General features: G+C 38.6%; 1 protein-coding gene across 15 annotated transcripts in view; it reads right to left on the bottom strand.

Annotated features, from left to right (window-relative positions):
- ctnnd2b (catenin (cadherin-associated protein), delta 2b) overlaps positions 1–23,562 on the bottom strand; it is a 199,455-nt gene that overhangs the window by 157,395 nt on the left and 18,498 nt on the right. The gene's annotated exons all lie outside the window — the stretch shown is intronic.

Below are 23,562 nucleotides of genomic sequence, written 5' to 3'. Positions count from 1 at the left end.
TTACATAAAACGACCCTATATAATGTAAAATAAAATGCATATAAGGTGTTTGAAAGGCCTATGTGCTGCTTTTTTTCTGTTTGTTCAAGACTTATATCTCAGAGTTTAAAAATCAGGTCAATTTTATTATCTTCTATATAAAAGAAATCCAAACAACACAGTAATTTAAAATATATTTTAATCAAAAATAATTTTAACTCTTTAAGTTATCATATTTAATTTATGAAAAGAAATAGAAAAAAGGCCAGAGAAAAATCTTTTGGTATGTTCTCTGTTCAAAGGTGTCTTGTTCAATGTCAGAACAGCCAGCGGACATCTTTCTAGCAGAGAAACGGCGGTTCTGAGTGCACACTTTAAAGCAAGCATACGTTAAGTTAAAAAGTTTGACCACCAAATTCAAGGCCGTCCATTGCTATTCTTAGCGCGGCGAACATCACCATTGCCACCCCGGAGCACTCGTACGCTGGCTATCTACTATAACCCCATGCATAATGCATGAGTCTGGCTTTGAAGGGCTTTTCTCTAAAGAAAATGACATCACCAAAGAAATCACTTATGGAAAGCAGCATCAAAGAAGAGCAGCTTCTGCTTTGTGCAACGGCCAAAGCTCGAGCTGAAGAGTGAGATTTGCAACATTAAGCTGCTGGGATGACAGCCTAATGCAAGTTAAAACACAAAGAAAACAAGAAGAAGAAAAAACTTTACGAAGGCGAGCCGCCTAGTGGGCCACTTTTGGTAAGCAGAACTGGCGCTGCGGGATGAACCAAAAATGAAACCAAATGTTATCTAAATGTGACCAGCTATTTCACAAAGTTAAAACTTGTCTTTCCCCTAATAGTTTTTATAGCTGTTGTGCGTCACAAATAAAAGCCTTAATCTGACTTTAGCTCATTTGTCTGATGTTTTGATGGCTCTTTGCTCTCTTTGGGTTTACAGTTTGCGGTCAAGGAAACCCAATGCTTTTATTTTGAAAAATGGACTGAAGTAGTTTACATCGTCTCAACGATCCATTCAGGCTTACAGCTCCCCATATTTTTAACGCTTAAGACCAGCCAAACAAAACACAATAAACTCCTGTCTCAACTGTTTCTTACTTAAGGCTGTCTTTAATGTAAAAATCCATTTAACGATTCTCGAAACTGCAAGCTCATTTTCACACAGGCTTATTGAACACAGGGTCACACTGAATGGGGAATCCATTTTTAAAGCACACTGCAAAAACAGGCCCCCGCCATCAAGGCCGGACACAGCCATGGGCAAAAATCCACAATTAACGAGATAAATACAAGTTTAAAAAGCCACAAACATACAAGAAAAATTAAATGACAGATAAAAAAAACGTAAGGTTGGACGGACAGGCAGATGGACAAATTCTTTTGCTAGATTAAGACATATTTGTTCTTAAATGGAACAGTCAACATTGTTTAATTACGGCTTTTTTTCCTCATAAAATTACAACTTTTTTCTCATTCATTTACATTTTAATTCAAGTATAATTACGATTTCTTTCTCATGAATGTCAAACTTTTTTTGTTTTTTATGACAATCCTAATATTCAGTTGTGAAATCTGCACCTATCTCCACATTATAAAGAACTACAAAAGAATCAAATTGTTTCAAATGAAGATCTATATAGTCACATGAAAAAAATTAGGACGTCCTTATTAAATAGTCCACTCTGTCTTAAAAAATGTTCATGTGTCAATATGCACCTTATTATGAAAATCTTTTTTTTTAAAGTGATGTAATGAAAGTTGAACAAAGACAAAACTCATAAATTTATGAGATTTAAGGTCAGTAAGTGAGCATACTCCATGCAGCAACGCCACGCAGCAAAGCAGGCCGACTAAACTTAGTTAAACGGGTGAGCTGAATGTTTATTGATAACGTAAAAATATTTGGAAACTCATTTGTTTGATTTACGATTTATTAATGTTTTATTTATTGATGGGTGGTTTGCAGGATCTCTGCAGCCCCTTGATGAAGCCATCGGTATCCCAGCAGGCAGCTGTCCACTTCAATCCTTTCTTCCTCCATGAAACCAAGATCTCTAAGTCTGTGTGACGCTTTTTTCCGGAGGCGCACTTTTTGACATTTTCAATGTCCTTATGCTAATATAACACACTATTTTCATGTTTGTTGTTTAATGCCGAAACAGGACGTTTCATCAGGAGGAGGGGACGTATATAACACAGTTTTCCTTTCACTTTGGTGCTGTGCGCATGACAGGTTGATGATGTAATGAGACAAATGCACTTCTGGGTATGGGAATGAAAAGGAAAATAAAGCAGCGGTCCTCTACACCCAGACGTGTCTCTGAGCTCCTTATTTTACAGATGAAACTCCGCTTTACTGACACCGAACCCCGGAAAACCGGCTACACTAATAATAATCTGATTCTGAGTCACAAAAAGGTTCCAAATTTCTTTGTTTTTGAAATAAAGCTTCTCAAAATACTCCATATCTTTCATCTTCAAGCTAGGCTCCGATAAAAAGACAACTTTGGTGTATTTTCCTCGTCAATCTATTACTTTTTTCTCGTAAATTTACGCGTAGTTTAACAGTTACGGCTTTTTTTCTCGCAAAGTAATGACTTAAAAGTTGTAATTTAAAAAAAAAAAGTAAACTGGCCTTAAAACTCCATCATATACAATATCAAAACCATCTTTATTTTATATATATATATTTGTGAAAGGTGGGATGATATTTACGTATGGTTGCCAGGGTGCTCTTTTACCTTAAACCTTTAAAAGAAATTGCTCAAATCAATTTGACAGCAGGCTGTTTGAAAATTCAGCAAAATCTGAACAATTTTCTTAAAATAAGCAAACAATAAAAATTGCCATCGGGGTTAGAAAAGTTTTCTTGTAGACTTTTTATTTTAAGAAAAAAGATTCTCATCACTGAGACATGTTTTCTCAAACTTTTCTTGTGGCCAGTCTAAGGCACACCTGTGCAATAATCATGCTGTCTAATCAGCATCTTGATATGGCACACCTGTGATGTGGGATGGATTGTCTTGGCAAAGGAGTGCTCACTATCACAGATTTAAACAGATTTGTGAACAATATTTCAGAGAACTGGTTATTTTGTGTGTGTGGAAAATGTTTCACATCTTTGACTTCATACCATAAAAAATGGGAGCAATAACAAAAGTGTTGCATTTATATTTTTGGTCAATGTATTTTGATATTGACAAACCTTCTTGATAAGATTATTTATCTTGCGAGCAATTTAAAAAAAAATCGTACTCCTCTTTGTCTTTAACTAATGAAAAAATGATGCCAGCTTTGCCCTAGAGTGTAAATGGCATGGCCGCTTGTGCTTTCTCGATCTTTTTTATCTTTCCTGCAGTGCTATAAATAGTAAAGAGTGCTGCTGCCTCTCATATTTCATGTGTCACTGGCTCCCGGAGTTGCTAGTAAAGAACGTATAAAGTGCAGAAAGCCTCTTCTGCGCTTGCTTGCACTCCTTCGGTCTTCCTTCCGCCGCCTAATAGTGTCTCTTCGTCTTTCCCGTCTTCTCCATGCCTCATCTCCAGAGACCGCCACCACGTCTGGTTTTAGGTGGGCAGGGACAAGATGGCCTTATGTAAGACAGTTTAGGCAGCAGGGAACATGTAAGAAACGTTGACCTTTTCTTGTGATAGTATAAAAAAATAAAAAATAAAGTAAAGCTATGCTGCATAAAGTTGGTGCAAGAAAACACAGTTTATGGCGTCGTCACAGCAGTACAGCTTGATGGTCTGATGGAAGCAGGCCTGCAGACTCATCCAGATGCTTCTACTATTTGTCAACCAGAAACATCAAGGGAGAGACAAAAGTATGGAGCCTGCGACAGGCTGGTACCCTGCCTTCGCCCAACAGTAGCCGGGACAGGTTCTGGCAACCCTGTGACCATGAAAGGGCGATGGCGGGTTAAAAAAAAAACTGGATGCAAAAAAGTAGGCCTGCACAATAAAGTGCAAATTTATCGTTATCGCGATATCAAGCTGTGCAATATGCACAAAATCAATGGTATCCTTAAATATGCTTAGACAATCTTATGGCAGCTTGAAGTATATAATGAATCAAATAAATCCATACATGCATTTGACCAATCGGATGGATCCTTTTGATGTTAGATGCCCGCCTCCTATATAGACGAGGGTCATTTGGAGAGTAATTTAAGTTATGTTAACTTTATTTACTATTTAACTGTTGCAGTGAAATGGAAAAGGATATATTTAGATGTTTTGCCCTCTGTTCATGTGTAGCAAGATATATCGTCATCGCAATATTGGTGACTAATATCGCAAGTTTTCCTCATATCGTGCAGCCCTAGACAAAAGTAAGAACAGCAGGGAAGAAAGAAAATTACCCAAAAAAAACACCTTTCATTGTTTGTTTTATTTTTGGCCAAACTTGGCCCTGTCTTGGGAAAAATAACAGGAGAGCAGAGCAAATGCAAAGACTGTATGAATGTTTTTCTGGTTTCTCTGGACAGCTGAACAAATCATCCTGGTTTCAACAAACCTTTGGTATTACTTCTACATTTTTTAACAAAAACAACATACATTGATTACGTTTTAAAACAAACAGATTCAATTTGGGGATAAATGTAATTTCTGAAAGTGGGCTGAAATACATATTTTTGAATCTGTCAACTAAGTCAGTGTTTTTCAACCTTTTTAGAGCCAAGGCACACTTTATCCTTGACAGAAATCCTGCGGCACACCAGCATCCAAAAATTAAAAAAGGAGAAACTCTGTAGTCTGTATTGATGTACAGCCCCTCTGCAATCTCACATGCAATTTTGTGATGATTGTGGCAGAAAAAGCTGGAAGTTGCAGCTGTTTTTTCTAAAAGTTGTAATAAAAGTCAAGTTAGTTTTCAGTAATTATTTTTCAACTAAATTATTTGACATTTTACCCTGGTAGTTGTTTTTCCCTTCAATTTGTGAACATGCAATTTTATGTAATCTCACAAAAACCCAAATATTTTCCTTCTAAATAGTGATTTATGTTTTTATTTTTTATGTTGGTGCAAAGGCAATTGTAATGTATGAACAATTATATGATCACTATATGTTTTTTTTATAAATTTTGCACAAAAAAACTGTAGCTACACAAAAAAGTAAACACGTTGAAGTTTTATCAGTTTTGCTTTTGTCTTAATCAAAGATAAAGTCTATAAAAATTTTAACAAAAATGTTTTATTTCTTTTTAGATGATTAAATTGTTTTAAATTTAGTTGAATTGTGTCTGTCGGCCACTTCACCTTAATCCTATTTCTTTAATGTCGTTATAACTTCTATTTAAGCTTAACTTTTCATTTTTTTATAGAAGTGACTGAAGTCTGAAAGCGAATTCATCCTTCAATCCAGACATTATTAGAAAAGTGTTTCAGTTAGAAAGATGACTTGGACCAAAAACTCTGGGATGTTTGGCTGTTAATAAACTCAAACCTTGAAGGAGAACTAAGTGTTGACCTCTGATTTTATCAAGAAGATTTAAAAACTGTTTGATGTGTGTTCGTTGTGGTTTCAAGATGTTTAACATGGAAGACTCATTGTGCGCGGAGACGCTGTCACTTTAACACAATGCATCTTGGGGGATGTAGTGATGTCAGAAAGCTTTATAATATTGTTCACTTGTTCCACAGTCTGATACCGGATCCCGTGGAAAGCTACACCACTAAAGACGATCTTTAGATGTTATTTTTGTTGGAACTGAGAGACTTTATGAGCAGAATCAGAACAAGGAAGTGAAGACTTTAACCACTTCTGATTGGTCAGACTGATGACATATGATTAGGGGTCCAAGAATGATTGGTGGAGACATTTAAAGGGGCGGGACTTTTCAGAAAACCGCTGAAGCTGTGGCTAAATCGCGGTAACGTCATTCTTATCAAACTGTCTTTAATAGAATCAAATAAACACAAATGGAAAAGTATTTTATGATCTTTCATGTTCCAAACTACTCAGTGTTTTATCAGTTTAGATGAACACAGAGCTGATGTCCTGGCGATGGCAAATCTTTATAGATCAGTGAAAATGGGTAATTTCCTACGGCACACCTGACCATTTCCCATGGCGCACTAGTGTGCCGCGGCACACTAGTTGAAAAACACTGAACTAAGTAACCCATCTAAGATAAGCAAACACAAAACAGGAATGACAGGAATCAGGGTTGGTTTGTGGAACTTCATTCACAAAGTCAGTTTTACATTTCTAAGAATATTTTTCAGTCTCATTCTTCATCATCTATAAATAAAAAAGGTAAACAAATTAAAAAACAGATTTGCAAAAAAAACATTTCTACTTATGATCAAAAATATTTGTCAAAGTTATTCTAAACATCCAGTCCACAGATGCTACAAACACATGCTCAAAACTGATCAAATATTAATTTAATGTTGATTTTGTTTGATTTCTTTTTAGTTTTAAATATTTATATTTGAGTCTTTTTTCTTTTTACAATAATTATATCAATTTTCAAATGTCAAATTTATCATTATCATTAATAAATACTATTATAATCATCATTAAGCGTAATAATATGCTTAATGATTATAAATTTGACAAATTCAGCACAGCAGAAACTGAAATCACTTTGTTGGACTCAGGAAGGATTTAGGATTTTGTTCTGCTTGATTTGTTTCATTAAGCTCCTGTTTTTGGTGTTTAGTCGGATTTTTTTAACATTGTCAATATTATATTGAAAGTGGATTTTTGGTTGTCAGGTTGTCTAGAGTGTATGTTTTATCCCTCTCTGTCAGTCATCTTTTTTTTTTTTTTTGAATTTATTGAATGGTGTTTTCGGAAAACTTTACCTCCTTGAAGCTTTTATTTCCATCTTTTCTTTTTCCTTTTACATTTAATCCCTTTTTCAATTTTGTAGCAGCCTAGACTATTGCGTCTGGTTCCTTATGGACCTACAAAGCTTCAACCAATGGCCGCCATTAATTAGGCTGGAAAGACAGTTATCTGGGAAACAGTGTTATATCACTGAAACAAATCAATGGCATTCATTAATGTTTCCCTCCGGCTAAGTACAGCTACACTGCAGTTTCACCACAGCAGAAACAAGAAGTGTGTGCATAAAAAATAAAGAAATAAAAAAGGAGGATGCCCCAAATTTTCATTTGCTCTCATAGACGAATGCAGTGCAGCATGTTAGCAAACGGAGAAAATGTCAGAGCTATTTGACCCCCGACAAGCTGCAAACGCTCTTCTTCTCTCTGTCACACATAACGCTTAGTCATCAGGGAGATATTTAGCAAAACCTGTGAAACTAAAAAAAAAAAAATTCCCTTGAAGCCTAATTTGGAGGGATAGTCTGCGTCTTGGACATACTTTATTTAATACAGTCAGGGGGTGACATTTGCAGTTAGCCTTTTTTTTTTGCATGAGACTTCAGAGAAAGATCCCAGCAAACTATGAGCAAGATCCTTAAAAGAAAAGCCATTTTTAGGTCTTGTAATTGGGAAACTAGGGTTCACTTCCCAGGGGTTGCGATGAGCTTAATCCAGTGTGGGTACTTAGGCAAGACCTATTATGTTACTGTCTACCTATGTAGCCACAAGAGGGTCTGAGTCTGAGTCTCCCTGTGCCGGTCCCCAGCCCGGATAAAATACAGGGTTGTGTCAGCAAGGGCATCCGGTGTAAAAATGTATGCCAAACCACCTGTGCAAATCAGTCATAGTTGACATATCCAGGTGGCAAAAGGTGAGCGACGTTTTAATATTAAAATTTACAACAACAAAAAAAACAATAATTATTTTACCATCTTCGTGTTTGAGATTAACTGAGGATGCTAGCAAAATATATAAAAAAAATAAGGAAAGCACTTGTAGCAGACAGGAGTGATGACTTTTTCCCCTTGCATATGCAAATCCAAGCGAAGCAGTGGGTAAAGGTAAATAACCCCCAAACGAACCCTTATAGGCTGATCAATGACAACCATTTGATTCTGCTCTAATTGCAGAGCGCTGCATTCAAAGTGCAGGCGTGGCCTTGTGAGCTGGGGGTAGTTTCAAAGGCAGCCACTGGAAACAACATCCTCATTAACTGCATTGCTTATTTTATGTCCAAACATTTCATAACAGGGGCTTTTCATAACAAGAGCTAATTACCTCTGGCGATGTTTCCCACGTATTTAAACAGCGGGAAAGAAAGTCTTTATCCTTGATACAAAAATAGTGTCAAGCATCAGCACAGAGAACTTTGCTTTAATAATGCAAACATTTGAAGAATAGCCAGCATTTTGGGTAAAGAAGTCTTTACATGATGCTGCACAGGCATCTAGAAACTCAGAGTATCATATTTTTCTGACTATAAGTTGCAGATCCTTAAAAATGCACAATAAAGACAAAAAAATCATATAAAAATCCCATTTAATGAGAATTTTTTTTTAGCACAGTACAGTCCAGGCTTTTTCTTTCACAGCTCTATTCTGATTTATGATATAAATTTGCTGTCATAGAATTCCGGCCGAACACAAACTGCAATAATTAATTAATTTCTCCTCCCTGATCAATTTTCAAACAGTTGGCACTTCTGTGAATTAAAAAGGACCCCATTCATACGTCACTTCCAAGTCCCTGATTGGTCAAAGTTTGACCTGGTTTAACTTTCATCGCAGGTTTTGGAACATCATTTCCATTTCACTGCAAAGGTCGAATTTAAATAAGAGTCGGCATAACTTAAATTATTCTCGAAATGACCCTTGGCTACATAGGAGGCGTCCGAGGCGAGCATCTAACATTAAAGGGCTCCATCCGATTGGTCAATGATGTGAAGATGTCCATCCCAATGGTCAAATACATAAATGGATTTCTTTTGATTCACTAAATACTTCAAGCTGCCATAAGATTGTTCAAACCCATTTAAGGTGGCGATTAAGTGCAACTCTCACCGTCTTTTGCGATATGCGTCCAGCACAGCTTAATACCGCGATAACAATACATTTGCACTATATTGTGCAGGCCTACTGACAACAGAAGCTGAATTCATTTCAATGAGAAACGAGTTAAAAAAGAACACAATGGTTGAGCCTAACACTTTTACAAAAGATCAAAAGATTATTGGAGAGGGTCCTTAAAGAAGCCCCTTAATTTAATCACAGTGCTTTTTTGTTGTTGTTGCCACTAATGACTTAAAACTGAATTATTTTGTCACCATTTGTCTTTTTTTGGCTCTGTGATGAACTGCTTGGATCTGGAAATCAATGGCTGAAAACACAAATACCTCGTTCTTCACACCAATTACCTGTTTTTGTGATTATGGTTCTTTAATTTACTCTATTTTTTTGTACCAATTTCTGATTAACATTTCCCCAATGATCAATTGAATCAGAAGTAAAGAGGGGAGGACGATTGTGTTCATCCATGCATTTGGTCGCATTAAAAAACAGTTGTAGAGTCGAGTCAAGCAGGCGTTTCCACTGAAGAAAATATCTATAGCTAACGGTGGCATGGAATGGAGGGCAAAGTGCTGAGCAAACATTTAAAACAAAGAGGAGATTAGCGGCTGTCAGGGTGCTGGATTGATGCGGGTCCTGTGAATGAGGGGGGCATTAACAGCAGACAAAGCTGACCCACACTGGCCAGCCGCCACTACCTTTTACTGCAAGCGTGCACCCAGAACCTGCAAGCACGCAAATGCATGAGCAAGTTAGGAAATGATGGAAGCTTACACAAAGCAAAATGTGTTTTCAAGTTTAAAAAAAAGCAAAATATAAAATTATTTAGGAGTAAAAAGAACAAAACCAATATGGTGGCATAATATTCTGAATTGATCAAATAAACATTTTTTTTGGGGTTTGGCAGTTTCTTAAAGCTATTTCTCATGGTGTTATTGAAAAATATAAGAAGGACACAACCTACGGCTTAAGATTACAATGTGAGCATGGAGTTAAAAAAAGAGACAAAACTCAGTGTGTCAGCAATAAAAGAAACTAACCAAGGGTTTAGTTTTCTTTGCTTGGAACAAAGAAAAAGAAGTTCCTAAAAAGGAGTCTTTAGGGCTTCAGTGTAAAGTAAATATTTGCAAGCGGTTTCAACTTTGATTTATTAGTTCTAAAAAATAAATATTGCTATAAGTATTAATAAAAAAGGTGGTTTTGACCTTTAACACAATAGTTATGTTGAAGTAATCCAAATCCCTTAACATCCAAAGGACCATACAGGTAAAGAAAGGAAGGAAGCTATGCTTTTATTTTCTTAAAAACACTTTTTATTTCAGGGGTACAGAGAGAACTGGGAAATCAGTCAAAAATGATCAGAATGAATTGAATGTGTATTCAGGTTAAAATCCAATCTGAAAAAAAAAGGTACTAAATGTACATAAAAGCATTTGTCCGAGTTGGCATCTGGCTCAAAACTACGGCTGATAAGCTCCAATATTTCTCGCAATTTTTGTTGCACTGGTAAATGTTAAGTTGGGGGTGTGGAGGACTACAAGCTAGTGGAAGAGCGTGTAAATATATGGGGGATGGGAAATGGGGGCGGGGTTGGTCCACATCAACGGTCTCGCCCACAACTCAGAAGTAAATATGTCGTTAACTCAACTGATTTAAGTATGTCCTAAAGAATGACACAAGTGTTTGGACAAAATTAAAGGACCACTGGGAGGACTTTCACAAAAGATGATCGGAGTTCGACCAGCTTCATCACACTTTAGCAAAACGTTTGACCCTTTTTCAGAAAACCAAGCGTGACGGCGGCGTGTTTTTCCTGACTCGCAACGCTCATGAATGCCACCTCGGTGCTTGAGTTGCACTACTCTATTACAACTAAGGGGTCCACATGAGGCGATTACACGGAAAATACAGCTTATCTCAATTTACAAATGATTTCAAATATACAGCTGAAGTTTCAAGTGGGTGTTTGGAGAGAAAAGGCAAATAATAAAGAGTTATTCTTAAGGGGAAACTCTTCTTTCCCACCTGCCCACTCACCGTCTCCCTGACACACTCCAAGATAATTGGGAGATGGCCCCTCACTGCCCTCTCCCGTGAACAAAAAACAGTCACTCCCCGTCACAGCAGAGTTTGGCTCATTATCCATAACAAGGGTCAGTGCTTGTCGGAACCGCCGCCACCCGACAGCACCTGGCTGACATCACGGCAACACAACAGTCAATGTTGCCACGGCAACGGCAATTTGGCAACCCCGACTTGCCTTGCTCCGTGGGGGATTGATTGGGTGAGCAATGCAGTGAGAGGTGGATTAGGAGGAGGATTGTCGTCTCCCTCGGTGCAGAGGGACATGAGCTTTGCCAGACACACAGAGAGGATGCTGGACTCACCGAAACACTGATGACTGACCTGACCTGAACCGGGCTTAACGCTGATGTGAAAAAAAAAAGAAAAAAAAAAACAAAACTCTGTTTACTTTGCTGCTTTTAATGAATTGACTAAAATGTCAAAGAATGATTAAGAAGGAATCTTTGACTGAATTGGATGCTGTTTCATGGAACACAGTAAAGGGTCCCTTTTCAGTCAAACATGCATTTTCTTTCCAGCAATATTTTTGCAAGCAAGACAATAGACCCAGGGGGATTTCTACTGAGAGAAAAAAGTCAACCACAAAGTAAAAATAGCTTAACTGAAGTAAAGAAAGACAACAGCTAACACCCTTCCCAAATGATCTGGGGCCTCATTTATAAACGTTGCGTACGCACAAAAGAAGGCGTACGCCACTCTCTACGCATAGGTTGAGATTTATAAAAAGCAAACTTGACGGGAAAATGTGCGGTCCTTCACGCAAGCTCTGACCCAGGCGTACGCACAAAACGGGTGAAATGAGAAACGGCGACACCGTCGGCAGATGGAAGAAACACGTGAAAGTGAAAATGACAATCCTGCCTCTCATAAATAACATGAAGACTTCACAAAGCAAGTCTTACAATTAACAGCTACACGAACCCCCATTTGATCGATCAGCAGTGAAACAAACAAAAAAAAATCAAACGAAAATTACAACAGAAATTCAAATGAACACTTATTTGCAAAAAGAAAAGTGAAAAATGTTCTGCAATATTGGCATGTTGTGCAATTCATCCTCATAAATAATATAGTTAACAGAACGAAATAATGTACAAAACTGATATTCCCGTCATTGTGTCCGTCTGGCGGAGCAGATATAGGTGCAATTAGACAGACAGATGGATAGATGGAGAGATATGCACCAATTGTCCACTGGGGAAAGTTGTTTTCATAGTAAAACATTTCTTCATAAGCTACGGAATTATGGTATTCATGCATTTGCCTTTAGTTTGTTTTATTTTTGATAAAACAACGTATGGCGTATGTCTCAACCATTCAGAAAGCAACAAGAAATTACATTTGCGCAGGATCAATTTCCCATTTCCACGTCGATTATTACCGACATCTGTAGCTTGTCAGATGTAATTAAATGGAGGGAAATAAAACGCCCCATCACAATGCATAATGACGCACAATGGCTGATTTTGCGCTCTTAGAAGATGTGGCAAATGGAAGAATTCGGAGTGAACGCATCTTTAGACAGCAAGAAGACTTGCTGGCAAACGAGGACGAGTGGCTTATGAGCCAGTTCCGACTTCCTCGAGCCGTCCTGTTGGAGCTTTTGGGGGGGTGTCACCTGGTGCATTTGGCGCGTCGTGTCCCCCTCCGCCTCAGTCACTACTCCACTTAAAAGGGATTCCCCAATAATTGCCGCCAGTCTCTCATCAAGAGGGGTCAGCTCCAGTGCCCCCCCCCCCCCCCCCCATGGCAGACACACTCTGGCGATGCAGCGCTAGACGTTTTTTTGCCTCGACTTCGATGTCTGACCATTTCTTTTTTATTTCGGCCACGGTCCGAGGTTGTGAGGCTACAGCATTTTCGGCGTCTGCCACTGTTTGCCACTCAAGTGCCTTTTTGGCATTAGTAATGCCCACACTGTGCCCTCCAAACAACATTCTTCTCCTCTTTTCCACCTCGCCAACGATAACTTCTACTTCACATTGAGTGAAGTTCCGTTTTTTGATTTCCTCTCGGTGTTTGCCATGGTTTCGCAATCAATGAATATTCATTTGTGGGCGTTTCACGGACTATTTATGGGCAACTATGGGCGTGTCATGAGGCCGCAAAAGCTGCGCTGCATTTAGAATTGGTTGTGATTTATTAAGGGAAAGATGCGTAGGATGTGCGTGCGCACGGTTTTATAAATCCAAATATTTCTGTGCGTACGCACGTCCTATGTTTCATCCGTACGCCACTTCTGACGCAAATCCTACGCAAAGTTTTATAAATGAGGCCCCTGGTCTTGAATAGGTAAATCAAGTGAACTGTTGGGATATAAAAAGGAAATTGTAACTGCTTTAAGGAGTTTGTTAGAAAATGATCAAGACTGTTTAATATTTTTCACCATTCAACTGCTGCGGCAGCAAGTTAGTCGGCCCCTCCCACCAGAGCTGATACAGATTTTGCAGTCAATTGAATAAAGAGTTCACTCCTTTAACTAGTTGATTTATTTTAACTAAATGAGTAAACTATTGCAATTTATATTGGTTTTAAAAAAAAAAGTTACTTTATTTTCAAACTTGTCATATATAAAGTGCACCGATTTACAACACACATTAAAGCTATGTCCGAATTCCTTCCCTACTTACTACATAGTGCACTATATAGTGCGTTGGCCAAATTGTAGTGCTGTCCGAATCTACAAGTCCAAAATCAAGTGCCCTACGAATTTCCCAGAAGTCTCATTGAAAAACCAGTGTGCATTAATGCTCACTACATTGGTGAATACAGACCAGAATACATTGTGGTCAATTTTTGCAAAAAGAAAAAGTATTTATATGCATATTTTTTAATAAACCATGAATGTTGGAACACATTGGATTCATAAGAACTTGCTTGTAATATGCTACACGTTGCCATCAAATGCCATGTTAGACGCATTAACCACAGTAGCGTCTTCCCAATACCAGTAACTCCCAACATTGTTGGCATAGACTAATACCGCTAAAACAAATGTTACTATGACCACTACGCTAACTCCTAACCGTGTTGATAATGTAAAAAAAAAACACAGTGTGTAGCTCTCAAAATCGCCAGAACTAATCCATTTATAAGGTGCTCCAGATTACATGGTATTTTTTTAAATCAATAAATAATAAGGTTTTCAGGTGCACCTTGTAAATAGTAAAAAAAAAAATGTAATACTCTCACCCTGCTCTTAGTCTGTTAGAAGCATTGAATGAAAGAAGTAACACACCATACTCTACACTAATATCTCATGTTCTATCTAACAAAACCACCTTCTTGTCCTTTTTTTAATATGTTTTGTCTATTATTTACTTTTACTTTCATAAAATTTATGTTTTAAAAGGCCTATAACGTGCAAAATCACCTTTTTGAGCTTTTAAGTTTCTCATAATGCTAATACCTCACAAAAAAACCCAATTGGTATTTTGATCACACATTTCTAAAAATTCCTCTAAAAAACCTGCTCTTTGAGCACCAGCCCCGCCCAACCCACACAAATGAGGTGGTGATGTCACAAAGTGAAGAAAAGCACCTTCCAGGAAGAGTCTGCGCTGCCGGCCCCCCCCCCCAGGCTAACACACACACACAATTTATCCACTAAGCTAGCAGTGATCGGTTGAAAACGCATTGCTTTTACATTCATAACATACACATCCCTTAGAAAAAGTTTGGATGTAGGCGGAAAGAGATCCAGTAGCCTTACTTCCGGGGAGCTAAAGAGCTGCAAAAATAACAAATATTTCTCTTTTTTTTAAATCACTCTTTTGGTTGCCAAAGGTAATATAGTATCATATATAGAGAAATAGCTTACTCTGAAAGACTTAGGGAAAGCATGATGTAGAGGCCCTTTAACATAACTGTATTTAAATTTCCTTTAAAACATGATCCCGTTAAAATCATGTTTCAATGGAAATGCATTTCCTCCACTCCAACTCAGCTCCTATTGTTATGCGTGATTCTAGTGTTTGTAGAGTTCCTTGCTGTGGTTGTGTTGGTTTGTGTGTAAGGGGTGTGTTAAGGTCGTGTCTCTGTGTCTGGATGTGCTGGCATGCTGCCATGTCTTTGGCTCATTGGGTGTTGAGTTTGAGTAGGGGCGTGTGGGTGTGCAGTTGTGGTATGAAACATACCAAACAAATACATTTAACTGGCAAGTTAATTTGCAATGAAGTTGATATGACAAATTGAGGTGTTTTACTTGGTTTGATCCACAACCTCAAATCCCAACCTGCAGAGAAACATAGGTTTTCATGGAATCACAAACTGTGTGACTCGTAAAAACCCAAATTCAAACCAGAAATTATCTCTATAGGCCACTTCTAGTCATCGTATTTTATTTCAGGGTTAATAAAGTAAACATTAACCTTTACAGAGAATGGTGGAACCTCTACCTTTGAAACTCTGCAGCAGGTTAAATGAAATCTCCCATCAGCATTTGCCGTGATCAATTTCAGCATCTAACTTTTTTTCAAATATTGGAATAAACTATTGCATGCTTGCAAAACAAGAAATGAAATATTCATTTCATGAATAAACTATGAGGGTACTCTGAGAGTGCAGTTCTATCTGCCCTACCTTGCAATTTTAAACAGTAATTTGGATCTGCACCAAATTTTCCTGTTTTCTTTGCCAAAGCGCTGCTTCTCTTCCAAATTTCAAACTTGTTTGTGCATATCAGTCCCTAAATACTAGAACATGTGTTTTTAACTGTTTTGTTTCCCACAAATGGTTGCAGTGTGAGACAAAAAACACCTCAAATGCTAAAATTTACTAATCTCATTTATTTCTAAGATCGTCTTGTACTCAGCTGTTTAAAGGGGGGTCTGCTTGCCGTGTTTTTTGTATATGACTTATATTTTCTTAGTGTTTCTCAGACTAAAGTGCTGTTGACCAGGCAACCCACCATGCTATCTACTCGCTGATGCAGGGAGGGGTTTGCCTGCTGAGATATGAATCAGATGCCGCCGTGACTGGAATACAATGAACTGCCAACACTCTCTCCATGCATCTCTCTTTCAGAACAAGGTTATCAGCAGAGACGATCAGGTTAGGACAATGGTTGGCTGGTTCGCTTTGTGAATGACTTCAATAAAAAAAAGGTTTTCTGCTGCCTCTCATTTTCATTTTACATTACATAAGACGAAAGGTGTTTTAAAATGACTGTCTAACAGTATTTAGAATAATAACCGCTGGCAATATTATGAATATGAAGAATTTGAATACTAAACTGTTATCTTGCTCTTATCAGATCTAGTACATGAATGTCTGCCAAATGGATTGCTGCTTTGTGAGGCTTAGTCTGTCAAAATTGCAAAGTATAACTTTGCTTTTAAACATTTGAACAAACCAAAACACATCTTATCTGGAAGCTAATGCTAAAGTTTAAGGTCTTGCAACAGGATAGAGATTGTGATGATTAGGCCTGCATAATAAATCTCAAATTTATCATCATCGCGTTAGCCTGTGTGATATGTATATTGAAAAGAAAACTGCAATAAAGTCTTGCCTTTAATGTTGACACAAGTTAAAACAATTTCACGGCAGCTTAAAGTATTTAACAAAACACAGCCCTGTACGTATTTGACCAATCAAATGAAGCGTTTTAATGTTAGATAAACGCCTCCTATGCAGACAAGTGTTAATTGGGGTATAATGGAAGTTATGTTGACTTTTATTTACATGAAACCTTTGCAGTTAAATGCAAGTCATATAGTCATGGCAATACTGATCACTAAAATCACAAATTTTCCTCAAGATACTTGACTTGACTTCAAGAACACCCATTTAGCCCAGGGTGTTCACACTAGATAAGCTCACTAGTTTACTAGCACATGCCTGCCTACAGTTGGAAGAGCCTTTATGCTAAATGTTAAAGCGGTGGAAATCTCTTAATTTGGGAAAGAAACAGAAACAGTTGGGTTCATTGCTAGAGTCATTGCAATGGCGGATACGGATTACAATCATGTCAGGAAAGTGGCCTTGGTTTATCTCAATTTAAAGAACAAAATTAGGCGTTGTCAGACTAGTTCTGAGTTCACTAGGAATCAAATCCATACATCACTAACAAATCTGATTCCCTGATTGGTCAAAGTTTGACCAATGCGTTTTGTACATAGAGCGTGAAAACGGTTCTAAAAACTTGCGTTGCTACGAGCGACCACCAGAGTTTTGATTGCATAAGCCCGACAAGTTCATGTACACGTGTTAACATAGACTTTTCATTGAAAGTGGCTGCTTAAACACGCTTTGCCAAGGGTGTTGTGAACATAGCTTCACATCGTGCAGCCCCATCATACCAACAAATCTGAGACACAATAGCTGAAAAAGAAAAAAAACGACAAATGAAGGTAATAAAAGAGCTGAGACAAAACCCAAATCTCACCCCAGTCAAGAAGATTTTGCATAAGATATGCAAAACTAAATATGTCAATCAGTTGAAGCGACTGTGAAGAATTTTTACATAATGTGGAAAGCATCAAATGAAGCATTTTTTAAAGTCAGGAAAAAACGGCTCATACGCTAACCAAAGGTGAGACTGATCTGAATTTAAGAATTTGCAATTTTTATCTATGAACCAAAAATAAGGGAATGTAACACCACCTAAATGTCATAATTTAAATGCCAAACATCCACCATGTACCATACCAATTCACTAAAGTGAAAAACCTCTCATTTGATCAATGACCCATTACTGGCCAATACATGTCTGTAATAAGTCACTGAGAGGTTATTAGAAGTTTGTCCACATCACATGTATCATCTTCTGAATATAAAAACTTAATGAAGCCTGTTCAAGGCAAAAGAGCTAGGGCACGTCTTTGAAAAAGGATGATAACCCAGTCCTAACGCTTCTCTGAACCGTGGCAGAGTGCATCATTTTCAGCCGTCCTCCAGGGAGGCAGCTATGAGGGTCATTCTACCATCCACTATAAATCTTTGGCAATTAGGCAAAGAAATGGAGAGAAGGAGTTAGGGAGATGGGAGATAGGGTGGGTTGAGTGGAATGCGATTTCCCAGAGCAGCAGTTGAATGAGCTATGAAGACTTCGGGCTTCCTGTAAAGCTGCTGAACATGTAGAGGGAATGCAGCATTAAGGGAAAAGAAGCTCTTTGATCAGTTAAATATTGTGTGACAACACTATCTGGCAGCTTCACCTGTGTGCGTGTTGAGCGTTTTGAAATGTAGCTTGTAGCAGTCAGTAAACACTAACTGTTACCATGCATGCTTTTGGCAGGTTGAAAAAATAGATAGAGTAAAGTGAGTGTGTTTGTGGGATAAGGGGCCTCATAAGGATAAAGATAAAGATGCTGCACTATTAAGTCAGTCATGGAAAGTCATTGATTGCAGACCACAGGAAAGACATTTTTATTTTTATTTTAATGTGTTACTAACAAGGTTGGGAGCTAGCACAGTCTCAATAACGTTTGTTTTAGTGGTGTCAGACAGTTTTTTTGCGTGTTACTAGCAATGTGGTGAGCTTGCATAGTCACAGTAATGTTTCTTTTAGCGGTGTCAGACAGCTTATTTTTTACATGTTACTAGAAGCATTGGAAGTCAGCATAGTTAAAGTAACGTTTGTTTTAGCGGTGTCCAACAGTTTTTAATGTGTTACTAGCAACGTTGGAAATTAACGTAGTTAAAGTAATGTTTGTTTTAGCGGTGTTAGACAGTTTTTTATGCGTTACTAGCAACGCTGGAAATTAGCGTAGTTAAAGCAATGTTTGTTTTAGCGGTGTCAGACAGTTTTTTACGTGTTACTAGCAACGCTGGAAATTAGCGTAGTTAAAGTAACGTTTGTTTTAACAGTGTCAGACAGTTTTTTTATGTGTTACTAGCAACATTGGAAATTAGCTCAGTTAAAGTAATGTTTGTTTTAGCAGTGTCCGACAGTTTTTTATGTGTTACTAGCAACGCTGGAAATTAGCGTTGTTAAAGTAACGTTTGTTTTAACAGTGTCAGACAGTTTTTAACGTGTTACTAGCAACACTGGAAATTAGCGTAGTTATTTTTTTTTTTTTCTAACTTGTCCTGTCCAACAGCTGGGCAGACAGATGAGAGCTGAGGGCCTCTTGTGTTGGACATATTTTACTTTAACAAGAGGGGTTATTAATCTTCAGACAAACCAAAGGTATGTCTGAATAAACCCCTTTTGTAATTGAGGCCAAACTTTATTAATTTCAATCATGTCTGAAAATCTTTGGTGTTGGACCGGACGGAAAAGGAAAGAGGGGAAGAAGAGAGAGGGACATTAGAGAGAGGGGGGGTAGGGGGTGGTAATAGGAGGGGAAGGGGGATAAGACCATGAAGCAGCATAAAGCAACAAGTTTACTGGTTGTTAATCATTATGGTAAGGTTCAAATGTAGTAAAAACCAAAAAAACAAACAAAACAAAAAAGGGGCGGAGCCTGTCCACACACACACTGAAATGTATTAAACACACTTACTAGCTGCAAAAATGTCCACCTGTCGACATGTACACAAAACAGATAGTGTTCACACGCATACTTATGCCTTAAAACCAACTAGTGTGAAATATTTCAGTCATTCAGTCATGCAAACTGTTAGTGCAAAGGTGAGCTAACACCAGTGCTCAGGTGAGTGTTTATGTTCTTCTAAAATGGGTGGTGGAACGTGAAAAGAAGGAGGGAGAGTGCCCAGCCATCCCCACCCCAAGTCCCCCACCGCAGCAGCAGCGGCAGCCGGAATCCCCCCAACGCCACACGGGAACCGGCAGGGAACAACCGCCGCCCGGGCGACCAAGCCCGCCACCCAGGCCAGGGCCAGCAGGGCCGCCGCAAGGCCCCCAGAGCCAGAGGCCAGGGAGGCACGGAGGAAAAGAGAGCGCCGCCCCAGCCCAACCAGGAGAGCAGCCCCCCCGCCGCACCGGGAGAACCCAACGCAGGGCCCCACCGGATAAGGACGCCCACAGCCCCAAACGAGCACCCCACCACCACCCAGGAGTTCCAGGCATCCCCCCGCCCCAACCCCAGATACGAGCCAAGACCCCCAAAGGGAGACCCGCTCCGCACTCCAGGCAGCCATCCGCCTGGCCCACGGTTGGTCCAGGGAGGAGCAAGGCAGGGGCCCGCCGCCCCCGCCCAGGAGGGGGGAACCCCGGGGAAAAAAGAGGGCCCACAAAATTAGCGTAGTTAGAGTAACGTTTGTTTTGGCAGTGTCAGACAGTTTTTAATATGTTACTAGCAACGCTGGAAATTAGCGTAGTTAAAGTAACGTTTGTTTTAGCGGTGTCAGACAGTTTTTTATGTGTTACTAACAACCCTGGAAATTAGCGCAGTTAAAGTAACGTTTGTTTTGCCAGTGTCAGACAGCTTTTAATATGTTACTAGCAACGCTGGAAATTAGCGTAGTTAAAGTAAAATTTGTTTTGGCGGTGTCAGACAGTTTTTTACGAATTACTAGAAACATTAGAAATAAGCATAGTAAGTTTGGGAGATACAAGAATTGTGAATACGCTAACGCCTCTACCATGGCTAATGTGTAGCATGTTACAAAAAAGTTCTGGAGTTAATGTGAATGCATTTCATAAAGTCTGACTAACTAACAGACTTCTCTCAGACTTTTTGTCACGCATAATGCCCCTCATAGTTCGGTTCACCTTAATATGACAAGTTTAAAGATAGACCATTCATTGTTGGGGCGTGCTATAGTGCGTAAATAAGGTAAATGTGCACGAGTGCTAGCACTAGCATGAGTCGTCATTGATACTATTTGTAGAGTGTACACAGACACACTTGAGACATCAATGTGAACGATAGTGATACGGAAAATAGATTTTTCCATATTACCAGAAGATAAGCCTGATGACAAAGAACAATAGACAAAGCCCCATTTTGTCTGCTTTTGAATCAGATATATTGTTGTCCCTAAGACCAGAGGTAAAAAACGGCTTTTGTTTGGAGGCCAAAAAATTCAAGCTAAATAACTATTTTTACATTTAATTTAAACTAAAAATGTAATTGTTCTTTTTAATTTAATTCGTAATATGTTTTACTTTATACTGTGTGCATTTCACAGCATTCTAAAACAGTAGTTTATTAATATAAAGAAATGAGACAGTAGACTTGTTTTAAACACAATTTTTAAAAAGTATTTTTCCCAGGAATGTACCATTTTTGTAAATGTTTCCCATTAGTTTACTTATTAAATAACAGGGTTAGTTTTACCTCTGCTTTAAAGATGACACAGAGGTAAATAGAAGTATTGTGACAGCTTTAAACATTCATCCAGATGAGAAAAGCAGGAAAACAAAGGCTGCAAAAATGTGGCGTGATGGCTACTGCAATGAAGCTGTCACACGATGCAATGACACCAATTTTGCAATCCTGACCCACAAGCAAAACTTTAAGGTGCTGAGAATGTTGGTGGATGATTATCAGAAGATTTCTTCCCTCAAATACAGACAATCTAAAGTTTAGCTTGCGTGGAAAGGCTACATCAAGTTACATGTAGGTTAGCTTAATTCCATTCAAATTTGTTATTTGAAGGCTTATTTATAAACAAATTTAATGCAATGACATAATGAAGCAAATGTTAAAAACTAGTGCAGATAAAACAGATCATAACATAAGCTTGATTTGTATGGGGGGACCACAATACAAGGAAGAACACAGAAAATGTGGCATAATATACAATAAATAATATTCCACATTGATATTTCAATGAAGCTACAAAAGCTAAGAATCCCAATTTTACTTTTTGTCCTTTGTTATTTCTCTCCAGACTTTGTTTCTGGTTTTAGTGTTATAACAGGTAACTAATATCTGTCATAAATTCAGATTTTATACATTTTTTTTTCTTATTTTCTAAACGAACAATGCCGTCTCCTCCTATTTATAAGTTTATTATATTATAAGTTTTAAAGGCCTACTCTGATTAAAATGGTGTTTTTAACATGTTTTTGTGGCATTTTTCTGATGACAGAGTACAAATGAGGAAATTTAAAAGTAAAATTGCATTTCTGAGTATTTCTTCATCCAAATTGTTGAGTAGGGGTGAAAAAATTCCATTCGAAAAAGCTTGTAGTTGTGATGAGGGTGCGACTATTTCCGGGCAAACAGGTGCCCTGCTCTGCTATAAACAACTAGATCCATGCATGTATTCATTTTCCTCATCTAAGCTGGCACCTGACTCAAAACTGTACATATGCCTGGACAGCGCTGATATTGCACGCCATTTTTGTTGCACCTGTAATGTTGGGTTGGGGTTATGAGGGGCTGTAAGCTAGTGGGAGAGTGTGTAAACAAATGGATGATGGAAAGTGGAGGCGCGGCATCTCCACGACAACAGACCATCCCACAAATCAGGTGAATTTCTAAAAAACTTCTGCCACTCTGCAGAAACTATGTCCAAGAACAGAACAAACAGGTTAATTGAGTTTTGGCTAAAAATGGCATAATCATAATTAAAAGACCACAGGGAACACTTTTACAAAAGATCAAAAGAGGATAGGTGTGGGACTTTAAGGGCTTTACAGTACACACAGATAAACCCACTTTGTGTTTTCTCAACATTTGTTACAAAAGAGAAACAATTAAACCAATTCTTGATACCGCCTTAAGTCAATGAGAAGCAGCACTACTGTTTGTTGCAAAAAGACACTGCTTAAAATTTACATCACAGTCTGAGGAAAAACTGCATGTCTGTTTATTTTTGAATAATACTCCAATAAATAAAATCAAATAGGACATTATTATATACAACTACTATCATAGTACTGCCTGCTTAAAGGAAGACTTGGAACTGTGTGACAGGCGTGATGGAGAGTTTTAGGGTTAAGCTGTGATGCTCTCAGATGCTTCTGTACAGGAAATCACACTAATGGATCGGCACATTTGCCACAATTTCCACCCAGATCTAAGTCATGTGTAAAAGAGGCAACTTATTAAGACCTTTCACTGTCCGGTATAATCTGCCCCACTGATTATCTTCTCCCCCAACCAATCCCACCAACCTCCCTAATGTCCATCACATTAAAGCTCTTACTCTAACCTCTGATGAACAGCGGTTGGAGGCTGAATTCGAAAAATATGTTTTGCAGACATATGGTTGAATAGGTCAGGGCCATTTCAGCCAAAATAAAGCCCCCCCACCCGGAGCCTAATTTTACAATTAATAGAATAAATTATTTTTTATCATCTCTGCTGAAATAGAATTTTTACCAAAAGAATGAAGGGGAATAATTAGTCCAGGGGGAAAACACTGATCAGACACGCAGAAATCAGGAGGAAGCAGACAGGCCAGAGTTTGTGCAAGGTGCTCTCCATCCGCGCGCAAACCTTGGCGGTGGCCGGGGGGGAACCACATTTGACGCCGTGCGTGCGTCGCTCTGCAAAAGGCGGCACAAAGGCGCACGGCGAGGCGCGTGCTCAGCCGCTGTCACACACGTGATGATCTTACAAATATCGCTTCAATTTGGGTCAATCAGAAGAAAAAAAAGCACCCAGTCAGAGCTGCAGCGTTTACTTTCACACCCCGGCCGTGGATAGATGGATGGTTGGATGGATGGATAGACGGATGGATGGATCGAAATGGGGGGGGGGGGGTGCAGT

The sequence above is a fragment of the Oryzias latipes genome, chromosome 17 (genome assembly GCF_053564925.1).
Source record: "Oryzias latipes strain Hd-rR chromosome 17, Olatipes_Hd-rR_3.1".
In the NCBI taxonomy this organism is placed as follows: domain Eukaryota; kingdom Metazoa; phylum Chordata; class Actinopteri; order Beloniformes; family Adrianichthyidae; genus Oryzias; species Oryzias latipes.
Note: the sequence above shows the minus strand (reverse complement) of the source record. Positions and strands in the feature narration are given on the sequence as shown.